Source organism: Triticum aestivum, chromosome 1B (genome assembly GCF_018294505.1).
Source record: "Triticum aestivum cultivar Chinese Spring chromosome 1B, IWGSC CS RefSeq v2.1, whole genome shotgun sequence".
NCBI lineage: Eukaryota > Viridiplantae > Streptophyta > Magnoliopsida > Poales > Poaceae > Triticum > Triticum aestivum.
In genome coordinates, this window is record NC_057795.1 from 452,789,463 (window position 1) to 452,801,867 (window position 12,405).

The window sequence follows — 12,405 nt, forward strand, 5'->3', positions numbered from 1 at the left end:
TCTTTTTTTTTCTTAGCACCCGGCCACTTCTTTCTCAGCCGGCTTGGGCAGCCGGCCCTTGACTTTTCTCTCACCCGGCCCCCTCTTTTTTTTCATCTTTTCTCCAGCCGGCACCCACTCCCCCTTTCTTTTGAACGAGCACCCGACCACAGCAGTTGAGCAACGCGAGCCGGCCTGGGAGCGCAGAGGGGCCAGGGGGCAGGACCGGCCGGGTGGCGGCGGAGCCGGCGGGCGGCGAAGCGGGCCGTCCGGGTCGCGGCGGAGACGGTGGGCGGCAAAGCCGGCAGGGGCGTGGGGCTACCCCGGGAGTGGGCGCGGTCGGGCCACGGGTGGAGGCGGCCGGCGGTGCGACGATGGACGCCGGCGCGGCCGGGGGCGGAGCAGGGCCGGGAGTGGCGGTGCTCGGGAGCCGGCCGAGCTGGGGGGAGCCGACAGGGAGCGACGGAGGCCGGATGACGCGGGCCGGAGAGCCCGGCCGCGGGGACGGAGCCGGCCAGGGCGGCGACCCGGCCCAGGGGTCGGTGGAGGCGAGCCGGTGCCGCGCAGGCGAGGCTGGCAGCAGACGAGCCCGACGCTGGGCGAGCGAGCCCGGCAGCGCAGGAGGCCAGCGGGGAGGCGCGCAGGGAGGGCCGAGCGCGGCGGATGCGGGCCGGCTCGCGGGCGTCGGTGGCGGAGACGGCAGGAGTGGGACGAGCCGGCGCGGAAGCTGGCGGGAGGAGGCCGGTCGCGGGGCGGAGCTGGCGGTGCGAGGCGGCCAGCATACGGGCTCAGGGTGGGAACCCGGAGCCGGCGTGGGCCGTGTGCGCGAAAGTCGGGGCGAGGCGGCCGAGCACGGTGGCCGGGTCGCTGGGAGCCGGCCTGCGCGAAGCCGGCAGGCGGAACGGCAGCCGACCTGCGAAAGCCTGCAGGCGGCCCGAACGGGTGGAGCCGGCGTGGACCCGGCGGAGGCGAGGCGGGGCGCTAGAGTCGGACGGAGGAGTCTCCCGGGGGAGGCCGGAGCCACGGGCGGCGCAGGAGGAGGCCGGACCCGGCGCGTGGAGCCGGCACCTGGGAGGCGTGGAACCGGCCGGGAGCGGAGACGGTGTGGGAGGAGGCCCGGCGCGCGGGACGCAGGCGCGGAACAGCCGGCCTCTGCACATGGGCGCAGCAGTCCAGCCGCGCTGGGGGCGGAGCAAGTAGCCGTGACGTGGCCGGAGCGCAGCGGCTCCGGAGCCGCGGGCGGGAGTCACAACGAGCAGCCACAGGGCCGCGGGCGCAGGCGCTCGGCCGCTGCTGCTGCTCAATTCTCAAAGCTCGAACAATGTTTAGGCATAGTCTGAGTAACATCTGACTATTGTATGGATAGTGCGTGGCTAGTTTGGGTAGTATTTTTAGTGTATGGCCAATGATTTGACTGTTTGACCTAGCAGCTAGCTAGCTTACATAGACAATGTATGGATGAGCGAACGCTCACGTGCCGGCCAAAGCAAGGCGTAACACGGAGGGAAGCAAACGCAAGCGGCGCGTGGATGGCCACGGTCGACCGAAACGAGGCCCCGCGCACGGCGCGCGCGCGGACGGATAGCCGGCGTCGGAGTGGTGACAAAGAGGCCGACGGCGAAGACGCGCCATCCCTCGCGGTCGCTTTGGGGGCAGGTTGATGTCGAGCCCCCGAGCGCTACCGGAGAGACGGCGCGACGCCGCGACGGAGGCGATGAAGAAAAAAGGGTCCCGCCCGAACAGCGAAACCAGCAGCAGCGTGGTAGCATAGTAGTAGTACCACATCACGGTGGGCGCCAAATGTCGTGGTGTTCTCACGGGGGGTGTTGCAAGACGACATATGCCACAAGGGCTTAGTGTGAGGGTAAGACTCCTGCTGATAGGACCGGGAGCGGGTATGCGAGTAGCACGCGGTGGTTTACCCAGCTTTGGAGCTCTCCGAAGAGATAATACTCCTACTGCTGCATGTCTGAGTGTGTCTATCTGGGATGTACATCGGGCAGTACAAAGTGCTCCTGGAGCTGTATCTGAGATCAGTGCTAAGTGCATCTGATCTCGTATATATGCGGGTGGCCGGATGAGTATGCAAGCTCTAGTGGCCGAATGGCACTTGGCCGTGGGTGTGTGTGAGTGTGAGTCCATGGGGATCCATCCCCTGGATGGATGGATGTGTGCCTTTATAGGCATGGCTAGCTTATTTCCTAAGCTAGGTGAGTGGCGTGGGGGGCAAGTGGGCATGGGGCACCATGCCCATAAGAGGTGTGGTGCATGTCATGCTTGTCCCCTGGGCACTTTATAAAATAGTGCCAAGGGGACCAGTACACTATAGATCACGTCGCAGTATGGTCGTCTCGTCGATGTCTAGTCGGTGTCGGGTCGAGCTGTAGTCGGCAACCGGCTGGTGGGCGCAGTCGGCAGCCGGCAGCCGGCCGGGCAGAGCAGTCGGACGGGGAGCCGGTAGGAGCGGCCGGGCAGTCGGACTGAGGGACTTTGCTAGCCCCGATGTCTTGAAATATTGTCTTGTCGTCTTCGAGGTACCCGTGGTCAATTACTCCGACAACAAGTAATGAGTTAAGATTGGGGAGTTGATACGTCTCCGTCTTATCTACTTTTCCAAACACTTTTGCTCTTGTTTTGGACTCTATTTTGCATGATTTGAATGAGACTAACCCGGACTGACACTGTTTTCAGCAAAACTACCATGGTGGTGTTTTTTGTGCAGAAATAAAGGTTCTTGAAATTGGACGAAACTTTTTGGAGATTTTTTATGGAATAAGTAAAAATACTGGAGCAAATACCCACTTGAGGGGGCCACCTACTGCCCACGAGGCACCAGGGCGCGCCCACCCCCCAGGCTCACCCTGCTAGCTGGTGGGGCCCATGTGGCTCGGCTAACCCTAATCTCAGCACTATAAATTCCTTTTTCGGTGAAAAAAATAAGAGAGGAAGTTTTATCACATTTTACGATACGGAGCCACCACCACCTCCTGTTCTTCATCGGGAGGCCAGATCTGGAGTCCTTTCGGGGCTCCGGAGAGGGGAATCCTTCGTCATCGTCATCATCAACCATCCTCCATCACCAGTTTCATGATGCTCGCCACGGGGAGTGAGTGATTCCTTCGTAGGCTTGCGGGACGGTGATGGGTTGGATAAGATTTATCATGTAATCAAGTTAGTTTTGTTAGGGCTTGATCCCTAGTATCCACTATGTTCTGAGATTGATGTTGCTATGACTTTGCTATGCTTAATGTTTGTCACTAGGGCCCGAGTGCCATGATTTTAGATCTGAACCCTTTATATTTTCATGAATATATTGTTGTTATTGATCCTATCTTGCAAGTTATACGCAACTGCTACATGTTATGATCCGCATTCCCCAAGGTGACAATAATTGGGATTCTTTCTGGTGATTACCGTAGTTTGAGGAGTTCATGTATCCACTATGTGTTAATGCATTGTTCCGGTTCTCTATTAAAAGGAGACCTTGATATCCCTTAGTTTTCTTATGGACCCCGCTTCCACGAGAGGGTAGGACAAAAGATGTCATGCAAGTTCTTACCGCAAGCATGTATGACCATATACGAAATACATGCCTACATTACATTGATGAATTGGAGCTAGTTATGTGTCGCCCTACGTTATAGTTGTTACATGATGAATGTCATCTAGCATAATTATCCATAACCAATCCAATGCATACGAGCTTTTCACATCTTGATCTTTGCTAAGTTACTACTGTTGCTGCTACTATCACAATTGCTACAAAACTATTACCGCTACTGTTACCGTTATTGTTGCTATTGCTACTGCCACTACCAAATTATCATACTATTGTGCTACTGATCACTCTGCTGCAGATATTTAGTTCTCTAGGTGTGGTTGAATTGACAAATCAACTACTAATACTTGCAAATATTCTTTGGCTCCCCTTGTGTTGAATAAATAAATTTGGGTTGAATACTCTACCCTTGAAAACTGTTGCAACCCCCTATACTTGTCAATTATCAGACCCCACCGTAGAGCTGGGGGAGGAACGGCGCCTATGCCGTGCAACAGAGGAGCCCCTCACGAGCTTCGAGACCCGCCTCAAGGCTAAGTCGCAACACGCGTTGTGGGCGTAATACGTCCATTTTGCATCATGTTTTCCTACTGTTATTTATGTTGTTTTACTGTATAATAATGCTTTGGAGTAATTCTAATGCCTTTTCTCTCATATTATGCAAGGTATGCACCACGGGGGAGAATTCCGGTAGCTGGAAATCTGGACCTGAAAAAGCTACGTCAAGCTACCTATTCTGCACAACTCCAAATGAGCTGAAACTCCCCGAGGAATTTTCATGGAATATTTAATAAATATTGGAGCAAATAAGTACCAAGGGGGGCACTAGGTGGGCACAACCCACCTGGGCGCGCCAGGAAGCCCAGGCGCACCCTGGTGGGTGCTGCCCTCCTCGGCCCACCTCCGGTGCCCATCTTCTGGTATATAAGTCATTTTGACCTAGAAAAAAATAAGGAGAGGACATTCAGGACGAAGCACCGCTGCCTCGAGGCGGAACTTGGGCAGGAGCACTTTTGCCCTTCCGTGGAGCGATTCCGCCGGGGGAATTTCCCTCCCGGAGGGGGAAATCATCATCACCAACAACTCTCCCATCTTGGGGAGGGCTATCTTCATAAACATCTTCACAACACCAACTCCTCTCAAACCCTAGTTCATCTCTTGTGTTCAATCTTTGTATCAAAACTATAGATTGGTGCTTGTGGGTGACTAGTAGTGTTGATTACATCTTGTAGTTGATTACTATATGGTTTATTTGGTAGAAGATTATATGTACAGATCCATTATGCTATTTAATACCCCTCTGATCTTGAGTGTGTTTATCATATGTGAGTAGTTACTTTTGTTCTTGAGGTCACGGGAGAAATCATGTTGCAAGTAATCATGTGAACTTGATATGTGTTTGATATTTTGATGATATGTATGTTGCCATTCTCTTAGTGGTGTCATGTGAACGTCGAATACATGACACTTCACCATATTTGGGCCCAAGGGAATGCATTGTGGAGTAGTTATTAGATGGTGGGTTGCGAGAGTGACAAAATCTTAAACCCCACTTTATGCGCTATTCCGTAAGGGACCTATTGGATCCAAAAGTTTAATGCTATGATTAGAATTTATTCTTAATACTTTTCTCGTAGTTGCGGATGCTTGCGAGAGGGTTAATCATAAGTAGGAGGTATATTCAAGTAAGAACAGCACCTAAGCACCGGTCCACCCACATATCAAATTATCAAAGTACCGAACACGAATTAAGCCAACATGATGAAAGTGACTAGATGAAATTCTCGTGTACCCTCAAGAACACTTTGCTTATCATAAGAAACTGTTTTGGACTGTCCTTTGCCTCAAAAGGATTGGGCTACCTTGCTTCACTTTTGCTACTACTTTTGTTACTTGCTCGTTACAAATTATCTTGCTATCAAACTACTCCGCTACTTACAATTTTAGCACTTGCAGAGAATACCTTGCTGAAAACCACTTGTCATTTCCTTCTGCTCCTCGTTGGGTTCGACACTCTTACTTATCGAAAAGGCTACAATTGACCCCCATATACTTGTGGGTCATCAAGGCTATTTTCTGGCGCCATTGCCGGGGAGTGAAGCTCTCTTGGTAAGTGGAAATTGGTAAGGAAACATTATTACTATGTGCTAAAATTTATTGTCACTTGCTACTATGGAAAACAATCCTTTGAGGGGTTTGTTCGGGGTATCTTCACCTCGACCGGAACCACAATTAGTTGCCCCTCAACCTACTGCACTTATTGAAATTATTGAATATAAAATTCCTTTGGGTATGTTAGAGCAACTGCTAGCTAATCCTTATGCAGGAGATGGAACCGAACATCCTGATATGCACTTGATATATGTGGATGACATTTGTGGATTATTTAAGCTTGCAGGTTAGCTCGGAGATGAAGCTAAGAAGAAGGTTTTCCCTTTATCTTTGAAGGGAAAAACATTTACATGGTATAGGCTATGCGATGATATTGGATCTTGGAACTGGAACCGTTTGAAATTGGATTTCATCAGAAATTTTATCCTATGCATCTAGTTCATCATGATCAGAATTATATATATAATTTCTGGCCTCATGAAGGAGAAAGTATCGCTCTAGCTTGGGGGAGGCTTAAGTTAATGTTATATTCATGCCCCAATCATGAGCTCTCGAGAGAAATGATTATTCATAAATTTTATGCTCGACTTTCTCGGAATGATCAATCCATGCTCAATACTTCTAGTACTGGTTCCTATATGAAGAAGACTATTGAATTCCGGTGGGATCTTTTAGAAAGAACTAAATGCAACTCTGAAGATTGGGAACTCGGGGAAGGTAAAGAGTCAGGTATTGAACCTAAGTTTGATTGTGTTTAATATCTTATGAATACCGAAGCTTTTCAAAAGTTTAGCACTAAATATGGACCTGGCTCTGAGATAGCAGCTTCCTTCTGTGAATCTTTTGCTACTCATGTTGATCTCCCTAAGGAGAAGTGGTTTAAATATCACCCACTAATTAAAGAAGAAATTAAATAACCGGTAAAAGATAAAGAAGAGGCTATCATTTACAATGTTGATCCAGTTGTTCCCACTGCTTATATTGAAAAACCACTTTTCCCTGTTAGGATGAAGGAACATGTTAAAGCTTCAACTGTGGTTAACAAAAGTTATGTTAGAACACCCAAACCACCTGAACAAATCAGAGTTGAACCTAGTGTCGCTATGGTTAATGATCTCTTAGTCGATAATATTGATGGGCATGTTATGTACTTCTGTAGTGAAGCTTCTAAAATTGCCAAACCTGAAGGAAAAGATAAACATAGAACAGTTGTTGGCATCCATGTTGTCTCAGTTAAGATAGGAGATCACTGTTATCATGGGTTATGTGACCTAGGTGCTAGTGTGAGTGCTATTCCTTTCTCCTTATATCAAGAAATTAAAGATGAAATAGCACATGCTGAAATAGAAGACATAGATGTCACTATTAAACTTGCTAATAGAGATACTATATCACCAATTGGGATTCTTAGAGATGTTGAAGTCTTGTGTGGGAAAATAAAATACCCTACTGATTTTCTTGTTCTTAGCTCCCCACAAGATGATTTTTGTCCCATTATTTTTGGTAGACCTTTCTTGAACACCGTCAATGCAAAAATAGATTGTGAGAAACGAAATGTCAGTGTTAGCTTTGGTGATGAATCTCATGAAATTAAATTTTCCAAGTTTAGTAAACAACCTCATAAGAAAGATTTGCCTAATAAGGATGAGATTATTGGTCTTGCTTCTATTGCTGTATCTCCTACTGATCCTTTGGAACAATATTTGCTAGACCATGAAAATGATTTGCATATGCGTGAAAGAAATGAAATAGATAGAATCTTTTTCGAACAACAACCTCTGCTTAAACACAATTTGCCTATTGAAACTCTAGGAGGTTCTCCTCCACCTAAAAGTGATCCTGTGTTTGAATTAAAACAATTGCCAGATACTCTGAAATATGCTTATCTCGATGAAAAGAAGATATATCATGTTATTATTAGTGCTAACCTTTCAGAACATGAAGAAGAAAGATTATTGAAAGTTCTAAGGAAGCACGGGGCTGCTATTGGATATACTCTTGATGATCTTAAGGACATTAGTCCCACTCTATGTCAGCACAAGATTAATATGGAACCTGATGTCAAACCCGTTGTTGATCACCAACGTTGGTTAAATCCGAAAATGAAAGAAGTGGTAAGAACGTAAATATTGAAACTTCTGGAAGCAGGTATAATCTATCCTATAGCTAATAGTAGATGGGTAAGTCATGTTCATTGTGTCCTTAAGAAAGGAGGTATTACTGTTGTTCCTAATGACAAGAATGAGCTTATTCCACAAAGAGTTGTCATGGGCTATAGAATGGTAATTGATTACAGAAAATTAAATAAAGCTACTAGAAAAGATCATTACCCTCTGCCTTTTATCGATCAAATGTTAGAAAGATTATCCAAGCACACACATATTTGCTGCCTTGATGGATACTCTAGCTTTTCACAAATACCTGTTTTACAATCTGATCAAGAAAAGACCACTTATACTTGTCCTTTTGGAACATTTTCTTATAGACGTATGCCTTTCGGTTTATGTAATGCACCTGCTACCTTTCAAAGATGTATGACTGCTATCTTCTCTGATTCTTGTGAAAAGATTGTTGAGGTTTTCATGGATGACTTTTCTATTTATGGGAAGACTTTTGATGATTGTTTAAGCAATCTTGATCAAGTTTTGCAGAGATGTGAACAAACAAATCTCGTCTTGAATTGGGAGATGTGCCACTTTATGGTTAATGAAGGTATTGTCTTGGGCCATAAAATTTCTGAAAGAGGCATTGAGGTGGATAAAGCCAAGGTTGATGCAATTGAGAAAATGCCATGTCCTAAAGATATCAAAGGTATTCGTAGTTTCCTTGGTAATGTTGGTTTCTATAGAGGGTTTATCAAAGACTTTTCTAAAATTTCTAGGCCTCTTACTAATCTTTTGCAAAAGGATATTCCCTTTGTGTTTGATGATGATTGTATGGAAGCCTTTGAAACACTAAAGAAAGCCTTAATTACTATACCTGTTGTTCAACCACCTGATTGGAACTTGCCTTTTGAAATTATGTGTGATGCTAGTGATTATGTTGTTGGTGCTGTTCTAGGACAACGAGTTGATAAGAAACTAAATGTTATTCATTATGCTAGTAAAACTCTAGACAGTGCTCAACAAAATTATGCTACTATTGAAAAAGAATTCTTAGCAGTGGTGTTTGCTTGTGAAAAATTCAGATCTTACATTGTTCATTATAAAGTAATTATTCACACCGATCATGCTGCTATAAAATATCTTATGGAAAAGAAAGATGCTAAACCTAGACTCATTCGGTGGGTTCTTCTGCTACAAGAATTTGATTTGCATATTACTGATAGGAAAGGAGCAGAGAACCCCGTAGCTGATAGCTTGTCTCGACTTGAAAATATTCTTGATGACCCACAACCAATTAATGATAGCTTCCCTGATGAACAACTAGTTGCAATAAATGTTTCTCATAGCACACCTTGGTATGCTGACTATGCTAATAATATTGTTGCTAAATACATACCACCTAGCTTCACATACCAACAATAGAAAAAATTCTTCTATGATTTAAGACATTACTTTTGGGATGACCCACATCTTTATAAAGAAGGAGTAGATGGTATTATTAGACATTGTGTACCTGAGCATGAACATGAACAAATCCTACAGAAATGTCACTCTGAAGCTTATGGAGGACATCACATGGGAGACAGAACCGCTCATAAGGTATTGCAATCTTGTTTTTATTGGCCTACTCTCTTCAAGGATGCTCGTAAGTTCGTCTCATTGTGTGATGAATGCCAAAGAATAGGTAATGTTGGTAAGCGTCAAGAAATGCCTATGAATTATTCATTTGCTGTTGAACCATTTGATGTTTGGGGATTTGACTTCATGGGAACCTTTCCTTCCTCTAATGGGTATAGACATATTTTGGTTGTTGTTGATTATGTTACTAAATGGGTAGAAGCTATTCCAACCAGTAGTGCTGATCAGAACACCTCTATTAAAATGCTTAAGGAAGTTATTGTCCCAATGTTTAGAGTCCCTAGATATCTAATGACTGATGGTGGTTCACACTTTATTCATGGTGCTTTCCGTAAAATGCTTGCTATGTATGATGTTAACCATAGAATTGCATCACCTTATCATCCTTAGTCTAGTGGTCAAGTTGAACTTAGCAATAGATAAATAAAACTAATCTTACGAAATACTGTCAATAGGTCCCGGAAGAATTGGTCTAAGAAATTAGATGATGCACTTTGGGCTTATAGAACGACTTATAAAAATCCTATGGGTATGTCTCCATGTAAAATGGTTTATGGAAAAGCTTGTAATTTACCTCTTGAGTTAGAACACAAAGCATTTTGGGCAATAAAAGAACTTAATTATGACTTCAAACTTGTTGGGTAAAATAGGTTATTTGATATTAGCTCATTAGATGAATGCAGAACCCAAGCTTATGAAAATGCTAAGTTCTTCAAAGAAAAAGTTAAAAGATGACATGACAAAAGAATCCAAAAGCATGAGTTCAGAGTCGAAGAATATGTTCTTTTGTACAACTCTCATTTCAGATTCTTTGTAGGAAAACTCCTCTCCAAATGGGAAGGACCCTATGTCATCGAGGAGGTCTATTGATCCAGAGCTATCAAAATAAATAATGCCGAAGGGACTAACCCGAAGGTTGTTAATGGGAAACGAATAAAACACTATATCTCAGGTACGCCCATTAATGTTGAAAGCAATGTTATCCAAGCTTTTTCACCGAAAGAACAAATAAAGGAAACCTTTCGGAACACTCTAGAATAATGAAAAAAAGGAGGTACGTGATACGGTAAGTAAACGTACTCCGAAAAATCCGCAAAAACATTTTTCGTCAGTTTTGGAATATTTAGAAAATTAGGAAAATAAGAAACTTCCAGGAAAGCGACCCTGGTGGGCACGATACACCAGGGCGCGCCAGGCATGCCTGGCGTGCCCAGCTGGGTTGTGCCCACCTTGGGTACTTTCCGAACTCTGTTTTTCTTCCGTTCTGCTTGTTCCCCAAGATTAAAAATCTATATGTACCTCCCAAACCTGTTAACCTCTGTATCACGGAGAAATCTCCTGTTTTCTTTCTTGTTGTTTTCTATTAGATTTGAAAATATGTCATCCCAAGACTCCGAGGGTGAGAGCTATGTTGCTGATCTCATCGCAAAACCCAAATCCTATGGGGATGAGAGGCACTATAGTTGGACCTCCGAGGAAGATGAAGATGAATTGGTTCCTCCCCGGTTCAAAAACAAATGCATGGAGGTGTTATGCAAGAGGATAATAAAACTCGAGATAGATAATGACGAGTTGAGGATAGATAATTTTATTCTCCAACAGAAGCTGGAGGAAACAAAGGGCAAACCCTCTACTTTTTCACCACCACCACCACTATCTTCTTCACCGCCAAAAGAAAACTGAGTATTGGGTATGGGCACTCCCCTTGGCTTTCGCCAAGCTTGGGTGAGGTGCCGCGGTATCGTATCAATCTCCACTATCTTTTGCCTTTACTTTCTTAGTTCGATCAATGGTTATCTTTTGCTATTAGATGAATAAAAGTTTAGTTCGATCCTTTCATTTTGTGAGTTTTCTTAGTGATCAATCCTTGTAACCGTGTGCGCGATATAATAAAGTTTAGTTTGAGTTTTGCCTTCTTTACTTTCTTGTTGCAATAAAAAGAAAGGAAATAAAAAGAAAAATATCATATGCTAATCTTATGGTAAGTGATGACATTACACAAGGAAAAGTATAAGTAGAAAATTTTATTGTAGATTGATAGACATAGCATTGGTCAATAATGCAACTCATGAAAGAATTAATAAGGGAAGAGAAGATTCACATATAAATATACTATCAGGGAAATCTTTTTGTGATTGTGAGCACCCATCAAAATATTATATGCCAAAATTGTTGACGCTGGACAAGGAAGACAACTTAATGATTTATGCTTGTTCATATTCACATAGAAGTTATATTGTCATAGATCCTTCAACATGTGGTGCTTGCCCCTGTCTTTGCTAGCAAAAAACTCCGCACTAAGTAGAAATACTACTTGTGCATCCAAAACCCTTAAACCCTATCTTGTTTGAGAATCCACCATACCTACCTATGGATTGAGTAAGATCCTTCAAGTAAGTTGTCATGCTGCAAAAAGGGCAATAAAAATTGCTTATAAAAATGTGAGATCATTTCATGTAAGGGAAAATTGAGCGTTGTACGAACTTGTGATGGTGAAGAGTAAAAGTGACAGACTGCATAATAAAGGTTGCCATCACAAGGGGCAATATAACGTGACGTTCTCTTGCACTAAGGGGTTGAGCATACAAACAAAAAGCGCATGGCAACCTCTGCTTCCCTCCGCGAAGGGCCTATCTTTTACTTTCATGCAAGAGGCAAAGTTTTTCCCTCTATTCCTTTTATTTTTCTCCTTTGGCAAGCATCATGTGGTGAGGAAAGATCTGGGCACATATGTCCAGTTGAATATGGGTGGCATACATTATTATTGTTGACATCACCCTTGAGGTCAATGTGTTGGGAGGCAAAACTATAAGCCCCTATCTTTCTTTGTGTCCGATTGAAACATTTTGCTCATGTGTTCGCGGTGAGTGTTAGCAATCATAGAAGACTAAATGATGGTTGAGTATGTGGACTTGCCTAAAGGCTCCGATACGTGACCCTTCCAGAAAAGATGATGAATTGTAGTTGCAAAGTAGACTAAGAACATAGTGTGTTGGTTTCCAATAGAGTTTA